A 10236-nucleotide genomic window follows, 5' to 3' on the forward strand; every position below is an offset into this window, starting at 1 on the left:
AGGCTGTGTAAAAAGATTTTGAAGAAGAAAGAAATTAAACAATAAAGAACATTTGACATTAGGCACTTCAGAGGTAAGTAAATACTTCTACGAGAATCAAGTTCAGATCACGCTGTGAGGTAGATAGATAGATAGTTTTCTCTTCTTAACCTCTCTGGATTTTATTTGTGAAGAGTCAAAGACATTGCATATTATTAGCAACATAGAAATAAAACATCAGTAATTCCTCGGTCGTTCTTTTCTGTTTTGTAGTTTTGTGTTTAGTTGGTCCTGTATTGTGCCCCATTATTTCTGAGCTAGCCATCAGCTTACCAAAGGGTAAGAAAGTTTTAATCAGCTCATGGGCTGATATATCTGGTTCTAACAATTCTGAATGAAAGAATAGGAGAACAACAACTTCATCTAGTCTCCTCCTTGGGCTAGGTATATCAGGGGTGGTTTTCCTAGTAAAGACACCACCTTCCCCCCAAAATCCCAACTAATCAAAAATACTGTTGAGCTCAATAACAACACAATTGAGGGACAGCTTGATTTTTTTTAAACAAACAAACAAACGAAAAACCTAAACAAAAACCAAAACCCTTTCCTCTAGCAGAGAATCACCATTTTTATAGTGGAATATGAAAAGTAACAATGTTCTCATTAGCTGTGCAGATTTCAAGATGCTGGTCCTCGGTGGTCAGTGATCTTTGCAAAAGGCAACTGTGTCTGACTGGACATACAAATCAATTGACTACTTCAGCCAGCATACATGCACCCAACTGCATTTGAACTAATTGAGTCTCCCCTCTAAGTCTAATTATAAATATAAACAATATCATCAAGGGCTCATTAAAAGGGTAATTACTAGTTTGGGAAACCTCTGTAATGAAACCCTGCCATTCTAGAACTGCAGTTTAAAGCCACGAGCTAATTTTAAAGTGTCATCTAATAAATTTCTGGAATAAATGTTATCCTTTCAGGCAGAAGTTTTACAGATTGCCAGAAATAGAGAATTCAGTAACAAATTATAAGACATGCATTCTTCTATACTTGGCCTATTATTTCAGTGCGAGTCCAACTCAGTGAGCAGAATTGACGGTAAAGCTAATGTGTAATGTAGTAAGCTCAGGTTTTGATTTTTTATACAAAAGGACAAAAACAGAAACACACAAATTTGGAATCAATTGTGACTGCTTAAAAATGCTGTCAATTAGTCAAGGGTGTCCAAGTCTGTCCAAACAGCTGGCCCTGATGCTTTTGTTGCCCTAGAATCACGTAGACATGCACCTTTTATAGCTGCGCAGTGTTAGGATTCAAACACTGCTGTTTTGTTAGGACAGCTTTTTAGCCAATAAACAATTCACTTGCCAACGGTTCTAACACCTGTATGAACTAAGAAGTTGCATTTCTTGCAGTGTCCACTGAAAGCTTATATTACAATATGTACTATATACGTGATATATACATTATGTTATGAGTAGCAATTAGTTGGAACAAATAAGCAAAAGTGGCTGTAATAATGCTGCTTGTATGAAGCAGTCATTTTCATACATTAGTAAAGATGATTTGTTACTGCTTTTCTAAGAGAAAGGTGTGAATTTTAAAGCTCTGCACTGCCTTCCTGCCCTTATACATAGGAAAAACCTCTTGATGAAATCTAAGACATGCTACCACCTCAAGACTTGGCCTTGCTATAGTGTTCTTTTTTCAACCCTCTTCGTCAGAGCTAGAGATTTACCAACCGCAGTTGTTAAAGCTGGTTTTAACACAAAAAAAAGCTGTGTCCATTTTTCCACCTTTAATTAGTTTTCTGCATTGGCCCTTACCTTCTCATCTTTGCTTGTCTTTCAAATATATAAGCCTCTCATGCTCTTGATTAGCTCTCTTATTTTATGTGATCTGCAGCACAATGGTACTTGTTGGTCTACCATAAAATATGAACGCCTTTAAATTCAGCTGTAACGGAATTGTACATCTTTGCGAATCCTGGATAGTAACTGACAACTGCAAGCTAGGTTTGGAACTTGCTTTGGGGGTTGTTGCATCATATTTCAGTAAAATTTCGCTTGTTAAAGAGAAAAGGAAGTGGGAGTAAAGACAGGTTTGCATCAAGAATGTAGCACTTCTATTCAGCCTTGAAATAACCCTGTGAAGTAAGAGTGCTTAGGAGGTAAAAGCTGGCACAAGGAATTGAATACATAAATAAAGAGCAAGGAGAATTTTTCAAGTGATTCAATACCTTCCTCTGTTCTGAAGTTTGCCCACCCACTCCTACATACCATCTCCTGTGGTGCAGGACATTTTAATGCAGTGTGGGAGGTTAGCATACAAATTCCTACTGACTGCATTTGTGCATAGCTTCCCACACACCTTTTGAAATAGGGTCCTTTATTTAGAAGAGTTAATGAGTATTATAGCTGTGTCCCAAACTACAAAAGCAGTGGGTTGAAAGTTACCTGTTACATCCATTTTGAACGACTTAGCATTTCAAAATTTTTAACCAGGTTTGTGCGCCAACTATGAGCAGTGAGTAACATGGAGAAAGATGGTTTTGTGCTGAGGACTGGAAAGCTAGATGCTGCATCTTGAAACAGGTACCTTGCAAAGGATGCTGTCCAGTGAAGTTCGGTGTGCTCCAGTGGTTCACTGTGTGCATCGATGACCCACACAGAACTTAGGAGAAAACAGTGCAACTCTGCAACTACTTCACAGCAGTAATATAGTAAAGATGACACAAGTCAGCACCAGAGAAGTAATTAACAGCTTAGCAGTAAAACTTAGTGACAAGTCTCATCCGCTTTCAATGACATGGGTACTTTAGGCTGCTTGAGTCAATTTTCTGTCTTACAGGATGCTGACATACTCTACCCTCATTTGCTGAAGGCAGCCAGAGCTTTCCCATCTGTTTTGGTGTAATAGGTTCCTGGTTCACAACTGGAGCTCAGAGCTGCTATAGTAAAACAGATGGAATGTAAGGGCAGGTCTAAACCCTGCAGCTCTTATTATTTATCACAACTTGACTAATTTCAGCAGATAAAAGATGGCATTTCCTGTTTTCAACCTGACACTTCTCTGCAAAAAAAAAAAATAATTTTATGAGTCATGTGTTTGTTCATTTCTGAGAAGTCAATATGAGCCAGCTCATACCTTCTACTGATCAGTGAAACCAGACAAATCAGTTTAATTTCTTAATTTACTAATTGGAGTACAGGAAATAGAAACAAACAAATGGCAACAAACTAGATTGTTTCCTCTGCTGGTCTGAAACATTAAAACTTACACTTAGCATTTCACAAAAACCTTTTTGAAAGAAATAAATCTCTTATTCTACTCCATTAACTTTATCTTGCTTCTTCAGGGCCTGATGCTAAATACTTATTCCCAAGAACAGTCCCACATAAGTCAAAGACTACTTTTTCAAGTAGATCAAGGCTTTGATCTCCAATTCTGGCTGCTTCATTGTACAAGAATATGGTTATGTTACACTTTGAATTCTTAAGGTTTATCTAGTTAAAAAACTAAGTACATTTGCAATCTACCTAACAAGGACTGGAGATGGAGAACCGTAGCAGCAGTATTTGTTTTTGTGTGCCTCACTGTTATGTGCTTTTGAAAAAAAATAAACATATTTCTACTCCTTTGTCATACTTGGACATGTATCTGACAGGTGTCATTATTACCTTGAAAAAACAGAATCATTATATGGATTAACAAAATTTGGGATTTTTTTTTAGAAACAGATTAGGTAAAACTACCTCTTAACTTTTGCTATGGATCAGTTTCTTCACCTAAACTCTATGAGATTTAATCCCAAAAGATATAAATTTTAGTTTACAAATTAATCCTTCTAGATTGATAATAAACGTATGAAGTACAGATGATAGAACTTGTATTTTATTCCATTGCTAAGCTGCAACAGAGACTTCTTATTTAAATTAGGACATACTCCTTTTTTAGAGATGTATACTACTGTCATGTATGTTTATGTCCTTATCTCAGATGTACTCAGTGGTAATAAATCAGTGATCATCCTCAGAAAGTTAGTAATAAAGACGGCCGAATGAGGAAAAATGTGATGACCTTGAATTTATTGCACAAGCTGGTCTGAACTGGGAGACGAAGTGAACTATGGTCTGTTCTCTTAAAATGGAAGACATGAAAAAATTGGCAAAATAAACTGAGGGTTGTGGCCCTTAGGTGAGTCTCAACTCCTTTGCTAGGAGTCTGACACATCTTAGAGCTGAAGCCTAGAGACTAGAACTAGGCAAGTTATCCACCATGAATACTGGAGGTCTCTGAAATGTGAAAGTCACACACAGTTCAGGGTCTTCTATTAAAATTACTTGTAGATAGGTGGAGATAGTAAACATGGTGTCTCATTGAGTTTCTCTTTCTCCGCATGTAAATCCAGATTCTTTGGTGCTTCTTACAGGAAAAACGCTCTTAAGACACATGATCTATACAAGTATCTTGTGCAAATACTTGATAGCTTCAGGATTTTCAGGCAGCTGCAGTCTTTACTGTTCAGCAATCCAACACCAGACACTACTGGCCAGGACTCACTGGTTGAGAGCCCAGGGAGCACTTGCTATGCAGATTTTGATGCAGCATAGTCAAATACCAGTAAATGCAGTCGAGCTAGCTACTTGTTTTTTCCTTATCTCCCACAGTCAGAATTTTCCTTCTGCTTTGATGAAGTAGATTTTAAAACCAAATATCTATACATCATCACCTGACAGACATCATTCTACCAGCCCAGCCTCCCACTTCCTTTCTGACATTTTGGTCTATCCTCTTCTGATTTCCTGACACTCTTAAGCTCTGAGCTAAATTCTGTCTTTGCATAGGCAACCCTGCCAAGCAAACATGGGTTTCTTAAATTTCATTTGTTACTGTTGAAGCATTTGGTCTCTGTCCAAAAAGAAACTGTGTGTAATGTTTGATTGTAATGAGTTTGCTTCTGTCTGTGTGGAAGATTTTCCTGCAGTGTTTGGCTTTGGAAGGTTTATTTGAGCTTAAGGTGCTGAAATTTTGCTAACCATTTAAGTGGGGGGAAAAAAAGCTTGGGCTCAGTGACAAGAACCAGGTTGGAAAGGCTTGAATCAAAGGCAGGGAGGAGGGTGTTTGAGTCACTGGATTAGGAGCCAAAACTAGACTGAGGGGTTTTTAATGGAATGGTTCTATATTGGATCATATTTTAGTTGTGTTTGTCTTCATTGCGTCATAGTCTGGCATAGAAGTACAAATGAACATAACAGAAACATAGAAAATGTGAAGTGACATATACTGCGATACTCACAGTAGATGAAAAATCTAGGATGCATTATCTTCACATGGGATTAACTGATTTGGAACCTAGAGTTAGTTCAGCAAGATGAAATTGCTAACAAGGACTGTGTTATGCAGAAAATGCATTCATTCACACACTACATTTTTCTCAGGTATTCTTTCCTTTATCAAAGAGTAGCATGTCAGCTTTGCCCTTACTCTCTAGCAAATGAGAGTAACCGCTGAAGGTGGTTTAATGACAAGAGCACTAACTTTAAAGATACACAATTAGATGCTGCCTAAAGGAATCTGAGCAAGTTACCTGTGACTTTGTGTTAAACAGGGACAACAATACTTGCCTTCATCTAGAAATATTGTAAGAGCTCCAGACTGAAGCAGGTGCAACAGAAGTGAGAGTTTCACACAAGTACCAGAGATTATTACGTTCTTTACTTTATCATTTCACCCTCACTAAAACCTCTTTAATGCTTCACACCACAACTTGACCTTCCAAAGATCCTTCTGAACACCTGAACTATATAAGTAGGGGTGACCAGTCCATATTTTTGGACCTGCGGGTACATATTTTGGCTTGGCTCATGAAAGTATGGCCTTGCCATGTGGATAGGCAGGGACCTCTTATTACTACTCCTTGCCAGCCACATCTCCCAGATCTGTTTTCAGATTCTACTGTCATCTTTAATTTGCTCTGGTAACAATAGTTTAAGTATTTAGTGAGATTTCCTATATTCTCACTTGCCTTTTTTTATACAGGTACAAAGAATCTGCTAGCACAGCCTAGATAACAGTAGTGATTCGGGCTCATCTTAATCAGACTGCGTAGACCTGTACTAGAATCCTTCTTTGACTACCTCAGACACAGCACAGTTTCAAAAATAACAATAGTGATGAAAATAGCCTGTAAGCATAGTATTTTCATGCATCTGAATTTACCATCTGGTTTGATGACTTGGTGGATACTTACACGTTACTCACATAAGGTGACATTTTTAGTTATACATCCAGTTGCAGCTTCGTCAATAATTCAGAAATGTTATGAAGTATGAGTCAGTGGTTACGAGCAAACTGAAAACTTTGAGGTACAAGATTTGTCCATTGTTCAGCAATGCAATAAGAAAACAGATCCAGTGGCATTTGTAGCACTTTAAAAAAAATACATTATCTGTTTCATACATCATAGTACTGTACACTGAATATATTTACACATCCAGTCCATGTAGTGGTTAGAGAAGAACATGTCTGAATGACAGATTGCAGACCTGTAAAATTTTGTAATGTAGATGTATGCTTCATTGTTGGTGTGCAGCCACTACACATAATGCTCAGACTTCTGACAGCAACATCCAATTATTTGTGCTTTAATCTGAGCGTGTAGAGGGGAGTGGATATATAATTCATGCTTCAGATTCTTTTACTCAGTTTAAATCAAGCTGAAGTTTCTTGCTTTTTATGTCAGAACAGTCTTTGCCTTACTATTTAAAGTTCCTCCAAAAGCAGAATCTGCATATGGACAATTGCTTTAGGACAGAAAACATGTGGCTATCAAACGTAGGTCTTCACTTCCCTATAATCCTGGACTTCTCAGGTGAAATTAAACACAGATGCCATTTAACATTACCCAAAAAACCTCTGTAAATTACATACTACTGCCCTCTACTGCATTTTTAATATAGGTCCTAAAAGTATGCATTCTATCATTCTCAGAAATTTTCAGAGATCTTGTGGACACAAAATGTAAATCAGAGTCACAATTCAGCAGAAGAACTGCACAATTTGAACTTTTCAACATTAATTTTTGCACCTGGATCTACCACAAAGTCACCACAAAGCAAAATAAAATAAACTCAAACCACGAAGTCACAGTTCTTGTCAGGTTTATGAGAATCATTCGTGTCATCATTTAGCCAGCCCACCTGTACAGAAAAGTTATAAAAACAAAAAGTATTCAAAGTTTTGGGGAAGAAAATCACAATATGTCTGAACCAGGAGAACCAAAACCCACAAGTATTTGTATAGTTGTATTCATTAAGTCTCCCATCTTTCATCTCCCAGCTACATAAGAAAAATGCAGCATCACAGTCATTACAGAATTAAAAGCACCTCAAGTCGGCTCCAGCTGCTCAAATACAAGTTGAGGCGAAAAAAAAAAAAAGCAAAAACAAAACCTGTAGGAGATGTGAAACACATAACTAATATTAATACCTTTGGATTATCTGAGGTTCACAAATCTTTAACGCTACCAGCTGCTGACGATGTCTACCCCTACAAAAGACGTGTCTACACCAACTTATTTCTTTCCCAAGAACGGAGGTTTTCATATTATTGAACATGGCTCTCATATCCAGAGTATGCCTTGGAATAAATGGCATCAGAACAAACTGGGTGTTAATCCTCTTAATTCACTTCCCTAGGAACTGATGGTTTGTTTCAGTATAGGAAAGAGATTTCTGCAGGACATGAGACACTTCAGACTTAAGATAGTTCCTTCAATATTTACAAAGCATTTTGCGTACACTTACATCACTCCTTTCTAACGGAGAATAGGCAGACTGAGGAAGAAAGACAGGGCCGCATATTTGTCATTAAAATATACTGGATTAAGGTCAGGTAAATAACATTCCTTGATGCCATCATGCTAGGGAACGTTTTTTTTCCCTCTTCAGTTCAACTGCCAAGACCAAGCTTTGCCTTTCACTGCCAGGCCAGCACACCCGAGCATTTGCTGAGGTACTCCTCCCTCTAGTGGGGGCCTCCTTATTTGTACCGCGAAGTTTGCATGAAGCTGAGTTCCATTCACGTTTACAAAAACATGCTGACAATCGTGTGGCTATTTCCCAGAAGTGAAATAAATACTGGCTTTAATGGCCAAAGGAGTCCCTGGCACACAAAATTGTGACCCAAGCAGCAGCATATCCCAGGAGGGAAACTATGGCTTTAGATACTGTTGACAACGTTTGAATTCCAAACTTCCTAGGTATTTCCAGACAAAGTAGATATATGCTTTCTAAAAATTTCCATGAGAAGTTGATGAAGCAGTTACAGCCTGAAGGTCTTGATATCACTGAGTCTTCAGTAATTCCTCCCCCTTAAAAATCCATTACCTTTCTAAGCCCTTATGTTTAAAAAAGGTTTAAATGAATACACACAAAAAGCTCTAAAGCCATTGACCACTGAGAACATCCCATTTTCTTTTGTTACAAATTCAGAATTTTTAAGCAAGCTTTACAATTACATGAAGTTGGGGGAAGAAAGGCAGAGTAGTTTGATTCTTCAGTGTTTAAGTGTGAGTATACTAGCATATTCCAAAGCATTGTACAAACATTGGCCAAATTTGATGTGGCCCTGGAATTAACAGAAAGCAGGAAAAAGTAAAACTGATGGTCAAGTTCTGCTCAAGGCAATGCAGCAAGTTACCAGAATGACAGGATTACAACTATTACAAAAATTGCTAGAAGCAACATCTCTCTCCCTAATTAGAGTAAAAGTTACTTTGATTTAACTTTACTGTTCAAAATAGTTATTTTTTTAAATTTTGTCTTGGATAGCTATCCATACCCTCAGAGGGTACAGCTGACCTCTCACATTTACCACTTTTGAGAGGGCAGATAAAACCTGTTTGTCTTGAAAGTTTGTGCTTTGGGACATCCACCGCATTAGTTACCTCTGTATTCGTGTTTGACAGAGTAGCTTACTGTCAAGGTACTAGTCAAGGCAGAATGAGAAACTAAAGTAGCTGAGCGTAAAGAAAAGATCTCTTAGGCACAGTCACACAGTTGCATTGCAGACTTGGGCAGTCCAACAGTGGTTGTGAAGGCTGACTTTAACACTTTTTCCACTGATAGCTGGTCTTTGGTGCATAGAATAGGGATGCTGTTGAAGTGTAACAGATAGGGAAATTGCAACTCATTTTTTGTTCTCTTACAAATCAAAAGACATTCAACCATGGTTTTAGTTTTTTGTTTGTTTTGTTTTGTTTTTAATTCAGTTGTCAAAAACTAGCAAAATCATCAAGTGTTTTTCACAGGTAAAGCTCAACATTGTACACACAAATGCAAGCTCTGTCAGATGACCCTACTTTGCAAAAGCCTAGATTTCCAAATTGTTCAAGTCACCGTAGTCAAACTCAGGCTGATATATAAAGTGCATAACATGACTTCCTCAAATTCCTGAAGGCCATTGAAACTAGCAGTCATTGCATAAGTCTGGCTGTTTAAGAATCATCAGTCTGTAAGAGAAAGTTTCTAGTTGGATTGGTTTGTCAAAAGCCTCAAAATATATTTTCTGTTTGCATTTTTAATCTGCTAAAGTGATTCAGGTACTTTTTACAAATTGCATTAGGGACTTTGCTATTACGGTTCATCTTATTTTAGCTTACTGCTCCACTTTTTGCAGCTTCTGAGCTATTTTTTCCCTCTCTATTTCATGCTAAACATTCTTTCTACAAAAGGATACTCACTTGTTTTTTGCATCACAAAATTTGCTTTCCTTCACTAAAAGAAATAATTTTGTAACTGGTCCTAGTGTTTATATATCCAGGTGACACAGGTACAAAGGTTCATTAGTTCACCAGCCACTTTGAAACAACTTAAAAGGCTACGAAATATTTTCTTTGTAATTTGGCTTTCCAGTGCTCTAAATTTAAAACTACCTGCTCCTTTCCAGATTTTCAGCAGTAACTCTTTAATAGCCCCAGTAACATGCTATGCAGTCTTTGGTTAAAATGTAAATTTAAGAATTTGTTCCAGTACACAGAAATCATTATAGAAATAACAGATTGTTTTCTATGATTGTTAGCCAAGAGTGACACTGATCCACATCAAGCACCTTTAAATGCTGAGAAAGTGCCAACAGTACTGTAAGTGGTAAGATGTACTTCAACTGGTAACAAACTGAATAGAACCTGCAAAAGTGCTAGAAGTACTAGTATGATACTACTATTGCTTCTAAATCTGCTGGGGTGGGGAG

This window comes from Chlamydotis macqueenii, chromosome 13 (assembly GCF_036417535.1).
Source record: "Chlamydotis macqueenii isolate bChlMac1 chromosome 13, bChlMac1.mat, whole genome shotgun sequence".
Lineage (NCBI taxonomy): Eukaryota > Metazoa > Chordata > Aves > Otidiformes > Otididae > Chlamydotis > Chlamydotis macqueenii.